This window comes from Oryctolagus cuniculus, chromosome 5 (genome assembly GCF_964237555.1).
Source record: "Oryctolagus cuniculus chromosome 5, mOryCun1.1, whole genome shotgun sequence".
NCBI classification, from domain to species: Eukaryota; Metazoa; Chordata; class Mammalia; order Lagomorpha; family Leporidae; genus Oryctolagus; species Oryctolagus cuniculus.
In genome coordinates this window covers 49,922,341-49,941,611 of record NC_091436.1, presented here as the reverse complement: position 1 = coordinate 49,941,611, position 19,271 = coordinate 49,922,341, and the positions used below count along the sequence as shown (strand labels likewise).

The following is a 19,271-nucleotide window of genomic DNA, read 5'->3' as shown; positions in this document are numbered from 1 at the left end:
AGTAGTATATCATATTTCTGTAAAAGAACATAAATTGATTAGGAAGAAAGTTACATTGAGTTCCATACCAAATCCACATGTAGAGCAATCTGGTTTCTAACAGGCTCTTAATAATTGTTGAAGTCCAGAAGGAAGAATGAGTGAATGAAAACATTCCCAGAGTAAAAACATCAAATGACCTTCAATTCTTCTTAGATTACAGATCTTAAATCCCCTGCCAACTTCTCCTGTAACACTCGCTTCCCTGTCCTCAATTTCCAAGAACACTGGACATTGTGATCCCTTGCATATGCTATAATCTTATTTATCTCTTTTTTTTTTTTTTTTAAGATTACTGGTCACCTGCACCCGAGGACTTTCTTTCCCCTCTTCACATATCATTTTCCTAGACATTCTTTAGGTTTGAGCAACTTTCTTGATGAGATTACACAGACTTAAACAGTTTATATATATATATATATATATAAATTTTATTTCAAATAGATCATAATGAGCAACAGTTGACTCAGGTAAATCTCTGAAGCATCTGATTTCTGATTGCTATTCCTGTGTTTCTTATAGATTTAGACCTTGGATATGAGTAAATGTTATCATGGTCTTTGATAGGAAGAATTGTGTAACTAGATTTACTTTTGCATTACTTAGGAGAATGGAAATGTGGGAAAATGTGCTTTAGATTGGATAGGGGATATGTCTTAATTTATCCAGTAGTGAATTTCTGCATATTCCTCAATTTCAAAGAACAATTATTACTTACTTATTTTTTTCACATTTTATTTAGAAAAAATTTTATCTAGTAGTTTCCTTTAAACGTATTTGGAATATAAAACAGTGTAGTTGAATATACATCATAAAAGTATACTATGAATCTAAGTTATGTGAAATAATTCATAATAGCGGTTCTTAATACACTAATTGTGTATACTACAAAGGGTCTTCAGAAAGCTTATGGAGATTTTATATTATGGAAACAATTTTGCATCACTTCAAAATATTTTACAAAATAAGCATCTTCTGTTTCCACTTTCCGTAGACTTTTAAAGTAACATTGAACATTCAAATTTGATTCCAAATTTGTTCTTACTTCATTTCTTAATTGAATTACTATAGATTTGCTATATAACTCATAAGTGAAGGGATAAGTGGTACATATTTTTAGAATTTCCAATCAAATGAGTAAGTTTCCTTATCATGCAAGAAGCCATTTCAAAGTTTCTCTATTCTCCTGGGTCTCTCTGCCAATTTGCTACTAATGCTGGAGTTTTTATGCTTCCCTTTTATGTGGTAGCTTATTTCTTAAAAACCGAACAATCTAGAGATGGGTTGCTAAAACAAAACTGCACAGGGAAGGACAGTTTATACAATGTCTGATATTGGACATTTGGGAACATTAAGTTTTCTCTGGAGAAAGGGTTTCCCTTTTCTGCTAATGGAATATATCTGATGAAAAGTGGCCATAGAAATAAATACCAAGAGAAACAGGGGCTGACTTTTCCTGCTCTGTTCAACCATAGAAGATAATTTATTCTTTTCTTTTTATTTGACAGGCAGAGTTAGTGAGAGAGAAAGACAGAGACAAAGGTCTTCCTTCCTTCACCCCCTAAATGGACCCTACATTCTGCATTGTGCTGATCCAAAGCCAGTAGCCAGGTGTCTCCTCCTGGTCTCCCATGCGGGTGCAGGGACCCTAGCACCTGGGCTATCCTTCACTGCTCTCCCAGGCCACAGCAGATTGCTGGACTGGAAGAGGAGCAACCAGGACTAGAACGCAGAGCCCATATGGGATGCCGGTGCCACAAGTAGTTTATAGATTAACCAAGTGAGCCGTGGTACTGGGCCTGATAATTTGTTCTTTGAACAGGAATTTATTCCCTGTAAAAATAAGAGATTGATTTAAGGGGCCAGCATGTTGGTGAAGCAGGTTCAGTTGCCACCTGCAATGTAGGCAGCCCATATGAGTACTGGATCAACTCCCAGCTGACTCACTTCTAATCCAGCTTCCTGCGAATGCATCCAGGAAAGCAGCAGCAGATTGTCCACATGCTTGAGGCCCTGCCACCCATGTGGGAGACTCAGATGGAGTTCCAAGCTCCTGGCTTTGGCCAGGACAAACACTGGCTGTTGCAGACATTTGAGGAGGGGAGCAGCAGATGAAAAATCTTTCTCTCTCTCTCTCTCTCTCATCCTCTCTCTCTGTTATCTTTATCTTTCCAATTCTACCTTTTAAATAAACATAAAATAAATAAATAAAATAAATAAATAAAATAAACATAAAATAAAAATACTTAAAAAAGAGATAGAGAGGTTGACTTCAATACTTATTAGGGAATCCCATCTAAGAAGGGTAGGATGTAGATAGAAGCAATATGCTTCTCCCTCATTGCTCTGAAAGTGGATGTGTAGTCAAAGGGGAATTCGAATAAATTCTTGGTCAGCAGTGTGTCTAAAATTCTACTTCAATCTCTGACTTCAATTTACAATTGGATCAGATATGATTACTGAGGCGCATTAGTTATGATGACTGTGCCTTAGTTTTCTTAAATATTATGCATATTTAAAATCTCCTGTAATAGCAAATCCAGATGGTGATTATCAACCAGGATCCAGGTTCTAACCTTCTCTCCAGTCTGATGGTCTTTTCACTGATTTTCTCATCAAGCATATAATAAGGTTACAACACTTGCAGTTATTGCACTCAGACACAGTTATCTTGCGATAAAGTTATCTCTTATTGGAGATGTCTGTTTAAAAAAGAATATGTTCTTAGAATTCACAACAGCATTATCCTCACCATTAGTCAGACCTGAGCTAGCAAGGGAAATGAAATAAGAGTAGCAAATTCAGAGCAGTGTGATTGATCTAATGCTTATTGAATGTTACTCACCATACTCCCTTGGATTTATTAAGTACATATACAATTTTTCTAGTAAGTTCCGGTTCTTATATTCCAATTTGGTTTTACTAAACTTGGTAGATGTTTACCTTCATGGTACGTCAAGAAAATCCTCTGTTACACTTCCATGCAATCAGAAATGACTTTGTGGTGGTTTTTATGAAATTGAATGGAAAAAGGAGCAAAGACACCAAGTCACAAAGTGGAAAAATAATGAAACCTAAGGAAATGGAACTTCAGTAGTCTGAAGCCAGGAGACCGGAGCTTAATCCGCATCTCCACATGGGTGGCAGGGGCACTGGAACTTGGGACATCTTCTGATGCTTCTTAGGATTGGAAGTGGAGCAACACCTGGACTTGAGCCAGCACCCACATGAGATGCATGTGTAGCAGGCAGCAGCTTTACTTCCTACACCACATTTCCGGCCTCATATTGTTGTTGTTTAAATGAATGAATTTTTATTTTCAATATGAAAATATTGAGAAGATGAAGACAATCTGATGGAAAGTGAAAGTGAACAGGTCAACAGAAGAGATTATTATATGAGTCTGGTAAAAGAATCAAATTTTTTTTTATAAAAGGAAATAAAGAGAAAGCGTTAGGTGATATTGTAAAGTGAAAAGTCACAGTGAAAAGTGGTAGATTGAATGAGTTCTGCTATTTGCAATAAAAATTGAAATAATATGTTGAATTAAATTTATTGATTTGCTGTCTTAAAAATAGAAAAAAAGTATCAAAATTGATGAAAGTGATTTAAAAATTAGTCAACAAGAAGTAAATAAAAGGATAGCTAAGAGCCTGTGATAGTGGGTAAATTTGGATATCAAAAAATATACTAAAAGAAAGTAAAACATATTGGATATAAGGAGAAACACAGGTAAGAGAAAACCCTGAAAGAAAAGTAAAATAACAATTTTTTAATTTTTGAAACTTGATCTCACAAAATAGTTGTATTGGACAGTCAGTTATGATGATTTATTTTCATTTCATATAGATCTTGAATTGATCTTCTTAGGATAAACAGAATTAATAAAGTTGGCATATTTCTAGAGTTCAAAATTTCATAGCTCTATACTCATAGCAGTGCATATATAAGATGGAACAAAGGACAAAATGCAAATTTTGAAGCCAGGATTTTTGTTGGTTAGAAAAATATTAACTGTCAATAAGAAAGATAAAGAAATAGTCCCACTCTTTTTATATAAGGCTTAGCATCAGTACTGTGAAATTTCTGTGTCCTTTCTATAAATACGGCAAACCATCTCTATGCCTGCAAGATGCTGAATGGAAATAAACGTTGATGAAGGCCCATGATGAAGTGAATGTAGATTCACACAAGAAGGAAAGACTTGATTTTTATGGCAGTCTCTTATGATTTTCTGACTCAAACTTAGAGTTTGGAATAATATATTTATTTGGAATAATATATTTATTTATCTAATACTGATGTCAGTTCACAAATATTGAGAAAATCAAATGAACTGAATGTACATGAAAGTGCACTGAAAATCTAAAATCCTAAATCAACAGGATTTGCTAAGGCTAAACTCGAAAATATTTAAGACAAATTGTATTTTTTTAAAGATTTATTTTATTTATTTGAAAGAGCTACAGAGAGAGGTAGAGACAGAGATAGAGACGTCTTCCACCTGCTGGTTCACTCCCAAGATGGCCACAATGGCTGGAGCTGCGCTGATCCGAAGCTAGAAGCCAGGAGCTTCCTCCAGGTCTCCTACGTGAGTGCAGGGGCCCAAGGACTTGGGCCAACTTCCACTACTTTCCCAGGCCACAGCAGAGAGCTGGATCAAAAGTGGAGCAGCTGGGACTCGAACAAGTGCCCGTATGCGGTGCTGTGTGCAATACAATGTTTAGATAATGATATGGAGGAATATGCATTATTTTTCTTCTTGAAGGATGATACCAAAATTTTTAATATAATAGTTTTGTCATTATCGTAAGGACAACTAAAGGAGTAAATCATTGTGAGGAGTGCTGCAAACATGGTACATTTTAAGATCTGGATAAACATTTACTTCAAGTAGTTTATAGATTGCTGCTAAAAACACATGTATACATTGCATATGGTCAGTAGACTTATATTACAAATATTTTTGAAGAATTAAGGAAGAGAAATAGAAATAATATGATTGGAAATCTATAACTGTTTCTAGCATAGCCGCAGAATTACAAAGTGAATTTACTTGTATTTTCCCCAAATTTACATTTAGTCCAAGCGGTGTAGTGAGAACTAATTATCTAGAACAGTTCAAAGTGGAATGAACAATTTAGACTCGGAGAGAAAATAATCCTGTTTCTGATGAAGGAATATTGATAGTTCACATATTCTTTAAATGAAAATGATGCTATTAAAACTAGTAATAAATTTTAGGAACATCTCAGAATATAAATAAAACATATTGGAATAAATGTGTACTCTCATTAGCATTAAATAACGAATTGAATTTTTAACCATTATTTTATAATATCAATGAAAACAAGGAATATTTATTTATTAAAAAACTGGTAAGTGGGGCCGGTGCTGTGGTTTAGCAGGCAAAGCTGCTGCCTGCAGTGCTGGCACCCCATATGGGCACTGGTTCAAGTCCCACCTGCTCCACTTTCAATCCAGCTCTCTGCTGTGGCCTAGGAAAGTAGTGGAAGTTGGTCCAAGTCCTTGAGGCCCTGTACCCATGTGGGAAACCTGGAGGAAGCTCCAAGCTCCTGGATTTGACTGGCACAGCTCTGACCATTGCGGCCATCTGGGGAGTGAACCAGCAGACAGAAGACCTCTCTCTCTCTTTCTGCCTCTGCCTCTTTATAACTCTGCCTTTCAAATAAAAAATAAATCTTAATTAAAAAATAAAAATTAAAAAGGTGTATATAAAGTTATATTTTACTAATAAAAATTAAAATACCTAAATAATTTGAGGTTTTATCTGTTCATGGATTATAAGAATTTATTAAAGTTGAATATGCTCCAGACTGACCTGAGCTCCTGGCTCCTAGGATCAGCCTGGCGCACCCCTGGCTGTTACAGCCGTTTAAGGAGTGAGCCACTGGATGGAAGACCTCTCTATTTCTCTGTAACTTTGACTTTCAAATGAATAAAATAAATCTTTTAAAAATATGCCAATTAATATGACATCTAAATATTTTTAACCTCTGTATACACATGAAAGACAAGTGTGGAATTTGTCTTTCTGTGGTTTATTTTACTTAAAATAATGATTCACAGTTTTATCCATTTTATTCCAAATATTAGTATTTAATTCTTTTTATGGGAGAGTAATACTCCATCCTGTATAAATAAATAATATTCCATCGTGTATAAATATCTTAATTAAATGATAAGTTGACTGGCATCTATGTTTATTGATTCTATAACATTATTATTGTGAATTGGACTGCAATAACCTGGCACTTTAGATATCTCTTTCATATGCTGACTTAATTTCAGATATATTTTAGATATATCTTTGATATATTCTCAGAAGTGGGATAGCTAAGTTGGGTGGTATATTGATCCATGTTTTGTTTTTGGGGGGTTGATTTTTACATTTTGATCATGGTTGCATGGTCGTACTAATTTTCATTCCCACCTACAGTGCATTACAGTCTCTTTTGTCTACAATATTGCTTCCATTTGTTATTTTTTATTTTTGCATAATGGCTATTCTTTTTTTTTTGACAGGCAGAGTGGACAGTGAGAGAGAGAGACAGAGAGAGAAAGGTCTTCCTTTGCTGTTGGTTCACCCTCCAATGGCCGCCGCTGCAGCCGGCGCACCGCGCTGATCCGATGGCAGGAGCCAGGATCCAGGTGCTTTTCCTGGTCTCCCATGGGGTGCAGGGCCCAAGCACCTGGGCCATCCTCCATTGCACTCCCTGGCCATAGCAGAGAGCTGGCCTGGAAGAGGGGCAACCGGGACAGAATCCGGCGCCCCGACCAGGACTAGAACCCGGTGTGCCGGCGCCGCAAGGTGGAGGATTAGCCTATTGAGCCACGGCGCCGGCTCATAATGGCTATTCTAAGTGCGGTGAGATGATAGCTCATTGTGATTTTCAACTACATTTCCTTGATGTCTAATGATCCTATGAATTTTTATTATGTGTTTGTTGACCATTTCTATTTCTTTCTTTTTTTTTTTTTTGACAAAAGGGTACTAATTTTCTTTGCTCATTTCTAAACTGGACTGTTTTGTTGTTGAATTTCTGGAACTCCTTATGTATTCTGGGTATTAATTCTTTATCAGACACATGACTTGTAAATTAATTCTTCTACTATTTTAGGGTTCTCTTTTCACCTTGTTAATTCTTTTGCTGTACAGAATTTTCTTAGTTTGATACAGTCCTATTTGTCATATTTGTTTTTACTGTGTAAGCTTTTGGGATTTTATACAAAATTAATTATATTTATCAATAGCGTGGAGTGTTCCTCTGTTTTTCTCTAGTAGTTTGAAAGTTTCAGCTCTTACATTTAAATCCTTGATCCATTTTGTATTGATTTTTGTAAAGGGAATATAATGGGCATCATAATTTTCATGGCAGAAGTATTTTATATTCTTGGATAAAATTACCATAAGGTACTTAATTTTTGTGTCTATTATAAATTGGATTATTCTTATAAGTTCTTTCTCAACAAGAAAACCATTGATATATATGAATGCTACTACTTTTTGTGTGTTGATTTTGTTTCCTGTAACTTTGCTGAAAGCTCTTATAAGTTCTAATAGTTCCTTTATGGCATCATTTGGGTCCCTTAAATATGGAACCATGTCATTTGCAAATGGAGAAAATTTGATTTCCTCTTTTTGATTTGTAAAAACTTTATTGCTTTCTCTCTTGCCAAACAGCTTTGACTAAAACTTCCATAACTACATTGAATATGAATGGGGAGAGTTTACATCTTTTTCTGTTCCCAAATTTTAGTTTATTTGTTCCCAACCTTCCTCCATCCATTATGATGTTAGCATAAATAATTGAAATTAAAATCCTAGAAGATGTTTGTTTAACTTGATCTACTCTTTCTAAAGATATATAAATGTAAAATATTTCTAGAATAGCCAAAATAATTTTAGAAAAAAGAGATCATTGAAAAATGCATGCTACTGAATTTCAAAATAGAATGCAATGAGAATCAAAGCATGGTATTGGGAGTAAATTTGAACATACAGATTAATAAATCAGAATTTAAAGGTCAGAGGCTAACACACACAGGAGATTTGCTTTTACAAACACCAGGAAAGTGGAGAAATAATGCTCTTTTCAACAAATAGCATTGAGGGCTGTTGCAAGTGAAAGGAGAGAGAAGATGCGGGAACTCTTACTCTGAAGAATGTGCTGGAAATCCCAGTGTGTTTCTTTTATTGACAAGGACTACATCAGCCATATGCACAGCACATTCACATGCTTATATAACTCTTACATTACTTGTAATATTACTTGATAATCTTCAGTACATGATTATCATGACATTGTCTCCTTGTGGCTTGGTTTACTAGATAAGCAAGTCTGGGAAAGCAGCTCCATGTCCTCCTGGGAGCTAATGTTCCCATGAGAACTCATTTTTTTTCCTGATAAGTCATTCAGTGTCCTTAATCAGCATCTGCAGCCACACCCTGTTCCCAGGAGGATGTGTTCTCACTGAGTGCTTTAGCAGAAGCTATGTTCCCTACAAAATAGTTTGGGAGTAACTGGATGTACACATAAAATAATAAATAGCAACAGGTGTTTCATCTAGTGGTTAGGGAAGCAGTATCCTATATCCGAGTACCTGGGTTTAAGTTCTGACTCCACTCCCTATTCTAGCTTCTTGCAAAATTATACCCAGGGAAGCAGCAGCTGATAACTCAAGTGACTATGATCGTACCATTAATGTGGGAGATTGGGCTGAATTCCACATTGCTAGCTTCAGCTGGGCCCAGCCCCAGTCATTACTGTCACTTGGGGAGTGAGCCAGTGGATGAGAGTGCCCCCAGGACCCCATTATCTGTCTCTCAAGTGAAAAAAATATATGTACAATAATAATTAAAACTCATGACTATTTCCCATTATATACAAAATTAACAGTATTGTACCCAAATTGTATCTCTGTATGCTTCATATAACTCTGGCCTGAGGAAAAACTTCTTAAAAATATAGGAAGAGGGGCCGGTGCCATGGCTCACTTGGTTAATCCTCCGCCTGCGGCACCGGCATCCCATATGGGCTCCGCGTTATAGTCCCGGCTGCTCCTCTTCCAGTCCAGCTCTCTGCTGTGGTCCGGGAGAGCAGTGGAGGATGGCCCAAGTGCTTGGGCACCTGCACCCGCTTGAGAGACCAGGAAGAAGCACCTGGCTCCTGGCTTCGGATCAGCACAGCGCTGACTGTAGCGGCCATTTGGGGGAGTGAACCAGCGGAAAGAAGACCTTTCTCTCTGTCTCTCTCTGTCACTGTCTATATCTCTACCTGTCAAATAAAAAAATATAGGAGAAATTGTTTCTTAGTTTCTTTTAGAAAACCTTTTCCTGGGTAAAATTGAAAAACACAATACCAGGACAGGTGCTGTTACATAGTAGGTAAAGCCACCACCTGCAGTACCGGCATCCCATATGGGTTCAATTCCAGGCTGCTCCACTTCCAATCCAGCTCTCTGCTATGGCCTAGGAAAGCAGTAGAAGATGGCCCAAGTGCTTGGACCCCTCCACCCATGTGGCAGACCCAGACCTAGAAGAAGCTCCTGGTTCCTGGCTTCAGATCTGCCCAGTTCAGGCCATTGAGGCCAACTGCAGAGTGAACCATCAAATGGAAAACCTCTCTCTCTCTCTGCCTCTCCTTCTCTCTATATATAACTCTTTCAAACAAATAAATAAATCTTTTTTTCTAAAAAACCACAATACCTAAATGAAATTCATGGATAAATTGATAAAAGAGATATTATTCAAATTATAGTATTCTGCTTTAAAAAAATATTTCTATAGAATGAAATCAAGACACAGACTAGAAAAATGCCCTTGCAAATCATATAATGATATAAGGACCAATATCTAGACTATGTAAATAATATTTTAAACTTAACAGTTTAAAGACAGAGTAAGGCCAGCACCGCGGCTCACTAGGCTAATCCTCCGCCTTGCGGCACCGGCACACCGGGTTCTAGTCCCGGTCAGGGCGCTGGATTCTGTCCTGGTTGCCCCTCTTCCAGGCCAGCTCTCTGCTGTGGCCAGGGAGTGCAGTGGAGGATGGCCCAGGTCCTTGGGCCCTGTACCCCATGGGAGACCAGGATAAGTACCTGGCTCCTGCCATCGGATCAGCGTGGTGCGCTGGCCGCGGCGGCCATTGGAGGGTGAACCAACGGCAAAGGAAGACCTTTTTCTCTGTCTCTCTCTCTCACTGTCCACTCTGCCTGTCAAAAAAAAAAAAAAAAAAAAAAAAGAGAGAGAGAGAGAGAATAAAATCTACTTTACAGTCAGCAAAAGTTCTGGATGAACTTCACCAAAGAAGACCATGTGGATGACAAATAATGTGTAAAAATGGTGTTCAATGTCATTCGTCGTAGGTAAAATGCAAACTAAAAGCACAGTGAAATGCCAAATCCAGCCATAAATGATTAAATTTTAAGACTTAGAATGACTGTGATTCTTATTTAGTTAGATACTTAACCATCCCATGATTCAGTAATTTCATTCCTAAATAATTATCCAAGAAAAAAGTAGATTCAGGATGCTGCTGGCTCCTGGCTTCCGATGCTTCTGATTGGCGCAGCTCTGGCCGTTGTGGCCAACTGGGGAGTGAACAGTGGATGGAAGACCTCTCTCTGTCTCTCACTGCCTCTCCTCTCTCTGTGTAACTGACTTTCAAATAAATAATCTTTTAGAAAAAAGATCAGAAAATGAAAAGATTTGTATGCAAATACTGGCAAGAAGTTTATTTATAATAGTCTTAAAAGGAAAGTAATCACATTTCTACCTCCAGGTGGGTGAGAGGACAATGCTCTGCAATAAAACAGAAAGAGTAAATTTTCTCTATTTTGATAGTAAACAGATTAGCATTTGCCCAGGACAAAGGAAGCAGAGTGCTGGAGTGGAGCAAAAGAACCAGCAAAAGGCTTTACTTGTGAAGAATCAGATATTCTTATTAGCCACGACAGCATAGATCTTTCTCAGCCTTTGTAGTGAGATATGTCATTCTCTAGAAGTTTCAGAAACTTTTAATTACTCTGCTACATAAGCTTTATAGATATATAATATCGGCATAATATATATATATACACATATATGTGTGTATATAAATGCATGTGTGTGCATATACATGTATAATACACAAAATTCCAGCATTGAAACTAAGTTAGGTTCAATTTGAAATATATTGATATTTTACATAGTTATAGAAAATTTTTTTGCTCAAAGGACAATCCAAGGACAACTTGTGCATTGCTCTGTATGGGGATTGGAATGCAAGGAAAACTGTGGTATGTATATTAAGGAGAGAAAATCCCAGTGAAAAACTGTAGCCAATGTACTATAGCACACAGAAATGATCTGATCTTTTTTTAAGATTTATTTATTTATTTGAAAGTCAGAGTTACACAGAGAGAGGAGAGGCAAAGAGAGAGGTCTTCCATTCACTTTTCACTCCCCAATTGGCCACAACGGCCAGAGCTGCGCCAATCGGAAGCCAGAAGCCAGCAGCATCCTTCAGGTCTCCCACGTGGGTGCAAGAGCCCAAGGATTTGGGCCATCCTCTGTTGTTTCCCAGGCCAAAGCAGAGAGCTGGATCAAAGTGGAGCGACTGGGTCTCGATCCAGCACCTATATGGGATGCCAGTGCTTCAGGCCAGAGTGTTAACCTGCTATGCCACAGCGCCAGGCCCCTATGATCTGCTCTTTTAAAGAAGGGAAAAGGTTTTGTTATTGCAATGACCTTCACTTATAATCCAATAATTTGAAATGAATATTCTAAAGTAAATTTCTACAATAAAAATTACATATCTTGGAATGAGCTTTTATCCTAGCAGTTCAGACACCTGTATCCTGCATTGGGATATCTCTGTTTGATTCCTGGCTTTGGCTCTTGAGTCCAGTTTCTTACAAAAGTGGATGCTGGAACTAGCAGTGATGACTTAATAAATTAGATTCCTGCAGCTCTCATGGAAGATCTGGATTGAGTTCCTGCTTCCCAGCTGTGGGACTGGCATAGCCCTAGCCATTGTGAGCATGAGGAGAGGCAATCAGCAGTTGGAAAGTTTTCTGTGTCTCTATCTCTGTCTTTCTTTTTGTTTCTCAAATGAAAACAGAATTGAAAAGTTAAAGTTCTTGAAATGTTGTAGACTTTTAGTGAACAACATCTTCTGTCTTAATTTCTATAAGCTTACAGTTCTTATTAGTAGGCTCTATCAAGCAGAAATTATAGTAGATTATTGAGTTCATAAAACCATTAAACAATTCTAAACAGAATATATGAAATACTATGTCTGCAATAAGATACTAAAATAAAACTTATTTCTAACTTCATAAAAGTAAAGCTATGTTATCAATATTAATATGCCACATACTTTCTGCACTAATAAATTCAAAATAATACTGGTTTCCTTCTTATGTGGTGTGTTTTCTAAACCTATTCCTCGTACTCAATATTCCAGGGAAAATGAATGCATATGCTCATTCTCCTAAAAACTCTTCACTTTCTACATGTATCATTTTCATCAGCATTCTCTTTGCTTACTTCTTCACTAATTTGAGTATAAGTCATACTTTATCCTAAATCCTTTTTTATTAAATTAATTTTACCCCTTGTTTTCTTATCATCAGTTAGGACTCATTATAGTACTCTTAACTGTCACATAATTAACTCTCAAAATTTCCCTGTCTGGCCATTTCTGATTATGGTTTGCCCTTTTCTCTATTCACAATTATTTCATGTGCTCATAGGTTTGGCCCAATTATTTTTCTTCCTGAAAATCCATCAATGACAAATTGTTGTCATTTAGATTAAAAGCCACCTTTTGTCAGTCAATGTCAATGACCTTCTGCACTCTTTTACTTTATGTGCTATGCCATATTTGGCTTTAAAAATCCTGCTTTGTATACTACTCAGCATGAAGCTCCCTTTGAAGGTGAGCATCATGAGACATCCCCCGATCTAGCTAGGTCTCCTTCTTCGTGAAATCACTCCTCATTAGAGCTAATTCCTCATAACCTGGACACAACGAGCTGACAGTGCTGATCGTGTCTGTTCAGGCTACGGCTTTCCTTGGCAGCTGTGACAGGAATTCAAACACTGAGCAGCCTGAGAAAAGTAGAAGCACCAATTTCAGTCCAATCTGGAAGTAGACTGGAAACTTGTGGGAAAAAAATCTTTCACTAAGACTTCCACAAAGGTTTAAATCCCTTGTAAACTTTCCACACTGAGTTGTGTTTCAGTCTAAAAGGCAGTAGCTTAATTAATTGACTGTAATTTTTTTATTTGTTTCTTTTCTCTGCCTTTAGCTCTTTCTTGTGCTGTTCAAAAAAAACATGCAATGAAAATTTACACTATTCCACCTAGATGCATTTCTGCTTATCTTCTTTAGTGTTGAGATTTGAAATCACTTTATATAATTTTTACTTCTGTCATACATGCTATTGTGCTTGTTAGGAATGAATATCTGCATCTTCCCAAAATTCTTATGTTGAAATCTTCCCTTGCGGTGTGACTGTTTTGTGAAATATGCAGTAATTAAGGCTAAATGAGGTTATAAGGACAGTCTCTGATCCTGTATGATTAGTGTTCTTGCAAGAGAAGTCACCAGAATAGACCATAGGGTGACATCACTGGAAGACACTGGTCAACCTTTAATAAGTCAAGAAGAGCCCACACCAGAATGCTGCTGTGAGAAAATAAATTTGATTGTTCTAACTACGCTACCTGCACTTCTTAGTTTGCTTGGACTCCCAAGCAAACTAGGATAAATGTTAAAGGTCCTGCCTTCCTTACTCAATGAACAGCTTGTCCTTAGCAAAGTTCATACACACACACAGGTGCAGACACACACACACACACACAAAGGAAAACTAAAGGTTTTATATGAAAAACATTGAAGTCTTCTCATTATCTTTTCTTGACCCCTGAAAATTGACCCATTCAGTCATTGACACCTTCAAGTACCATAGCATGAAGGTATGCAAAGCAGACTCAAGCACACACAGAAGTATTATCTTATCACACAAACAGCAATGTGAATTGGAAAACCATCTCCCATCAGAAAACGTCTGCAAATTTAGAAATCCTTCATACATATGTACTTTTCTGATTCGATTAGTCTTCCTGGAAACTTTTTTTAGACAGGTGAGAATCAGCAAATAGACAATGAACTGGTCAATATTTATGCATCCTTTCTTTACCAAAAATAGCTTAGTTCTTTTATCAGAGATATCTTTGATGGGTATTTCCTAATGACAAAACTCAGCTTGTTTATACACTGTGGGATGTAATTATATCATAATTCACTTGATGTAAAAGTTAACTGATATGCAAATATGTACATACAACCTGGCTGAGAATTTTCCTTAGAGGACAGTATATTACATCTAAATTCATGGTGTCCTGTAAAAACTTTAACAATATTTAAATATATTTCCACTTGTGTTTTCTGCATAATTTTTCTATTTATAAGACTCCGGTCCTTTTTCATTTATTTCACTGAAATCTCTTATATGTTATTGTGGATTGGGCCTTAGTTAATTTTTTCTTTTCATAAAGTGTTAGAGTCTATTTTCCTCTATACCATGGCCTAGATAAAGAAATTGTACAGATAATCTCCTGGAAAAAATGCGTTGAAAAATATCTAAGTATTTATATGTGTATTTTATGATTTGATGCATGTGTTTAAAATATACTAAACATAATTTACTACAAATATTAAAATTTGAATTGAATATTTTTTATGTATTCTGTCTTGTAATACAAGCAAATTCTAATTGGCAGGTTATGTGGTTTCAGTATGAAGATGTCATAGAATTGCTTTTTTATTAAATATATTTTATTACTTGCATGAAACATTATTTTTGAGCCTACGATGTGGTGCTGTGGGTTAACGCCTTGGCCTGTAGCACTGGCATTCCATATGGGCACCGGTCAAGTCCCAGCTGCTCCAAATCCAATCCAGCTCCCCGCTAACGTTACCTGGAAAAGCAGCAGAGGATAGCTCAAGTCCTTGGGCCCTTGCATCTACATGGGAGACCCGGAAAAAGCCCCTAGCTACTGGCTTCAGAATGGCTCAACTCCAGCCATTGTGGCCATTTGGGGAGTGAACCAGTGGATGGAAGACTTCTCTCTGTGTGTCTCTAAACTCTCTCTGTAAGTCTACTGTAAATGCTGTGGCTCACTTGGTTAATCTTCCGCCTGTAGCACTGGCATCCCATACGGGCCCCGGGGTTCTAGTCCCAGTTGCTCCTCTTCAAGTCCAGCTCTCTGCTGTGGCCTGGGAGGGCAGTGGAGGATGGCCCAAGTGCTTGGGCCCTGGACCCTCATGGGAGACCAGGAAGAAGCACCTGGCTCCTGGCTTGGATCAGCACAGCGCCGGTGGTAGCAGCCATTCGGGAGGTGAACCAATGGAAGGAAGACTATTCTCTCTGTCTCTCTCTGTCTCACTATCTGTATCTCTACCTATCAAATAAATAAAAAAAAGAAAAAAAATTTTCTAAGAATATAAAGGGAATTTGAATAGATTTTAATACACGTTTCAACAGAGGAAAAAAAGAAAGCAATGTAGCAGTATACATTCAGATTGAAAGGTTATAATTGATGTAATTTTCCAGGTTATCTCTGGCACTTCTGGTCTGGAGCCGTAGAAGAGAACATAGTAATGAATATTAAAATGTTTAATTATAGTTCAACAGGTTATGTGCTCATTATTCAAGGAAAGGTGAATCCTACCATTTCTGCTCCATTTCTGAGATACAGATAAACTTAACCTTGGGGTAGTCTCAGAGAAGCCAATTCTGTGTACTGTGTTGTCCACATGGTCATACAGAAATTAGACACTTTTTCATGTACGATTTATTTAGCAGATGAGTCAGAAAATTAATTTAGAAATGAAATTAAATAGAAAGTTGGAATAACCAACATTTTATTCTGTAAGTTACTATTTCTAAATTAATTTGATTTTTTCTATTAAACATTCATAATATATTGATCAGCAATTATTTTACCTTACTTGTATCAAATGTTATCAAAATATTAATCAATTTTAATTATGAATATTTATCAATTTGTAATTAAATATTTTACAGGGTTTGTTAAATGTTTTCTGTTATAAATTTAGTAGATGAAGAACATAAATTGTACTTGATCTCTGTAATAATCTTTGAATTTCCTTCTGGTGATAATAGTTTTTTAAAGACTTATTTATTTATTTGAAAGTCAGAGGTACATAGAGAGATAAGGAAAGGCAGAGAGAGAGGTTTTCCATCCAGAGCTGCACCGATCTGAATCCAGGAGCCAGAAGCTTCTTCCAAGTCTCTCACGTGGGTACAGGGCCCAGAGAACTTGGGCTATTTTTCTACTGCTTTCTCAGGCCATAGCAGAGAGCTGGATCAGACGTGGATCAGCCAGGACTCAAACCAGCACCCATATGGGATGCCAGCACTGGAGGTGGTGGCTTTACCTGGTATGCCACAGCTCCAGGTGATAAGATTTTAAAAGGAAAATTCGGTTAGAAGATGACAGACCAAATGAGAAATATGACATAGAATAATAAATATTTTTAATTGAATGTGTCACTTGAAACTGGTAGCCAAACTTATTCTGTAATGCATCATAACCTATGTGTTATTAAATTGACAAAATGTAAATTTTGTAACTGTAAGAGAGTTGAAGGCAACAGTCTACAAAAGAATGGATGAGACAAACACTAACACTAACCTAAGATAATACTATTATGATAATAATTATCATATTGAATCCGAGCTATTTTCCAGAGGTCATATTGCAATTTACATCGAGACTATCTCCAATAATTAGATGATGTTAAGTGTATCAGTAATAACTATGTTTAATTAAGGAGAAATGCTTAGCTATATGTGAGTTGAATATTATAGTTAGGCTTGCAATATTTTAGTTAAAAATTTCTTTCTGCTACATCCTTGAATATTTTTGCTTGTTTTGGATTTGCTAAAGGCAGATCACATCTGCCTTTCAATAATGAGCACTGAGAATGGCCTCTCAGCATAGAGGTCTAAGATGCTGACCTTTACAGATTCTCCCACAAGTACATCCTCCAACTACTTACACAAATGTGCAGCTAATCTAAGACCATGAGTCGCATGGCCAAGGAAGCAGACGTCTCCAAATCTTCCAGTGAAAATGAAAATTAGGGAAGGGAGTTTTTCATAAGCCAATGCAATCAAACAAAAATCCTGGTCCTCATGATTATGATTGGAATTAAGAGGATTTTAGAGCTAACTAGAAACTCCTTAACATTGAGACAACTTTAAAACGACAAGTGAGTAGTAAAGCTTCTAGCAAAATCTTACTAACACATATGTGAAGAATGTAGGGCTAGAAAAAATTGTTAGCCATTATGCTGATGTGAAAAGTAACCTTGGAATCCCTTCCCCTCTAACAGTTTGAAAGTATGGTCCAGCTTCACTTAGAAAGCCCCACGTTTCTGGGGGAAGTACAGAACACAACACTTGGCTCTGTTACATGGTGGAGCTCATTCTTACCACTTGCCTTCTGCCATACCTAAATTGTCACTGGGAAATATGAACTTTTGCTCTTTAGTTGAGTACAATATCTATGGAGGCAGGGAAGGAAACTTGGTGGTGAATGACAAAAGTGTTCAAAATTTACTTCCAAATAGCCCTCTGTTAAATAGAACTATAAGTACCCAAGTATTGGTTAGTGTGGTCCATGGGGATTTTTGCGATACCTACTTAACTCCATTTCTACTGTATTAGGCTTATACATATCCTTGCATATGTATGCAGTGTGTGTTTTTCTTGGAGCTGATATAGGTAAATAGATAAAGCTGTGTTTATACTTGAGTATACACTGAATCATATATTGCATAAACATTAATGCATTACTGCTGTCCAGTTCAGTTTGTTTTCTGGTATGTATTCAAACTGGTCATATAGAAAGACTTAGCTTTAGGTCAGAAAAGGAAGTTTGGCATGGAGGAATATGGGAATGCTTCTAAAAGTTCCAGTCAACCTCTCATTTTCACATCTGTTATTCCTTAAACTGTGGATTACTGAGTATATTTCCTAGACACTCAAACTTCACTGTAGAATCACTGCTGATCTCCCTGAGGATACTGTTGGATGTGCTTTCTTGCTTAGCGTTCTCAAGTAAGTAGACATATTTCGACTAATAAGACAGATTTTGGATCCAGGTCTTCTTTTTGTCCTTTTGGCAACTTATGTTTATTATAACCATTTTCATCAAGCAAAATAATTTATGCTAAAATCATTTTAATAATTATCCTTGGAAAAGAAAATGGAATAAAAATGACATGGTGACTGCTTGAAATGCATGCACTGAGAAAGACTTATACACAAGTGAAAAGGATAAATCAGAGCTTAGGACAGTGACACTGTTAGTTATGATTTGGTAGAAAAAGTAAGAAAAATAAAAATGATATAAAAGCTTTATGACTGTGGTTTTATCCTTTTATTTATTAAATGTTCTTTATTAAACATAAAATGTTTATCTAAAAGGTCATTAGTATGACATTCATAGTGTATTGAACATATTTTATTTTCCTTATTGGCAAGGAGCAAACAGACAGCTACTCAGTTCTTGCTGCTTTTCTACCCTCCATACAGAGGGTAGAAACATCTCAGGAGTACAATTGGGAAAAAACTTACTTCGAGAAAACAGAACCAAAACCATGGATAACAATGGATTAGGAAGTTAATCTCAAATATTGGAGAAACATTTCTCTCTAGTCTCCATATTTAAATGATTAAGGACCAAACAGGTAATTCCTTTACACAACAAATGGTTAAAAGCTTCTTGATTTCCAACTTGATGCAACCTTCAATCTATGTTTTATTAAATCAGATTTTGTGAGTAAAATTGTTTGAATTGGAATCTCATCATTGTAACAACAAAGGAAAAATTTGTTCAAAGACCACACTTCTTAAAAATAGTGTGTTGTGAGTAGTATGAGTATTACAGTTGCAAACAAGTTTGAATCAATAAACAATGCATCTTTAAAAAAAAAAAAAAAAAAGGAGCCAGTTCTGTGGCATAGCGGGTGAAACTACTGCCTGCAGTGCCGGTATTCCATATGGGCGCCACTTTGAGTCCTGGCTATTCCATTTCCCATCCATCTCTTGGCTATGGCCTGGAAAAGCAGTAAAAGGTGGCCCACACCTTTAGTCCTTGCACCCAAATGGGAGATCTGAAAAAAGCT

At 36.8% G+C, this 19,271-nt stretch overlaps 1 long non-coding RNA gene across 1 annotated transcript in view; it reads left to right on the top strand.

Moving 5' to 3' along the window:
• The window catches only part of LOC138849735 (uncharacterized), a 73,997-nt gene that overhangs the window by 839 nt on the left and 53,887 nt on the right, over window positions 1–19,271 (top strand). The gene's annotated exons all lie outside the window — the stretch shown is intronic.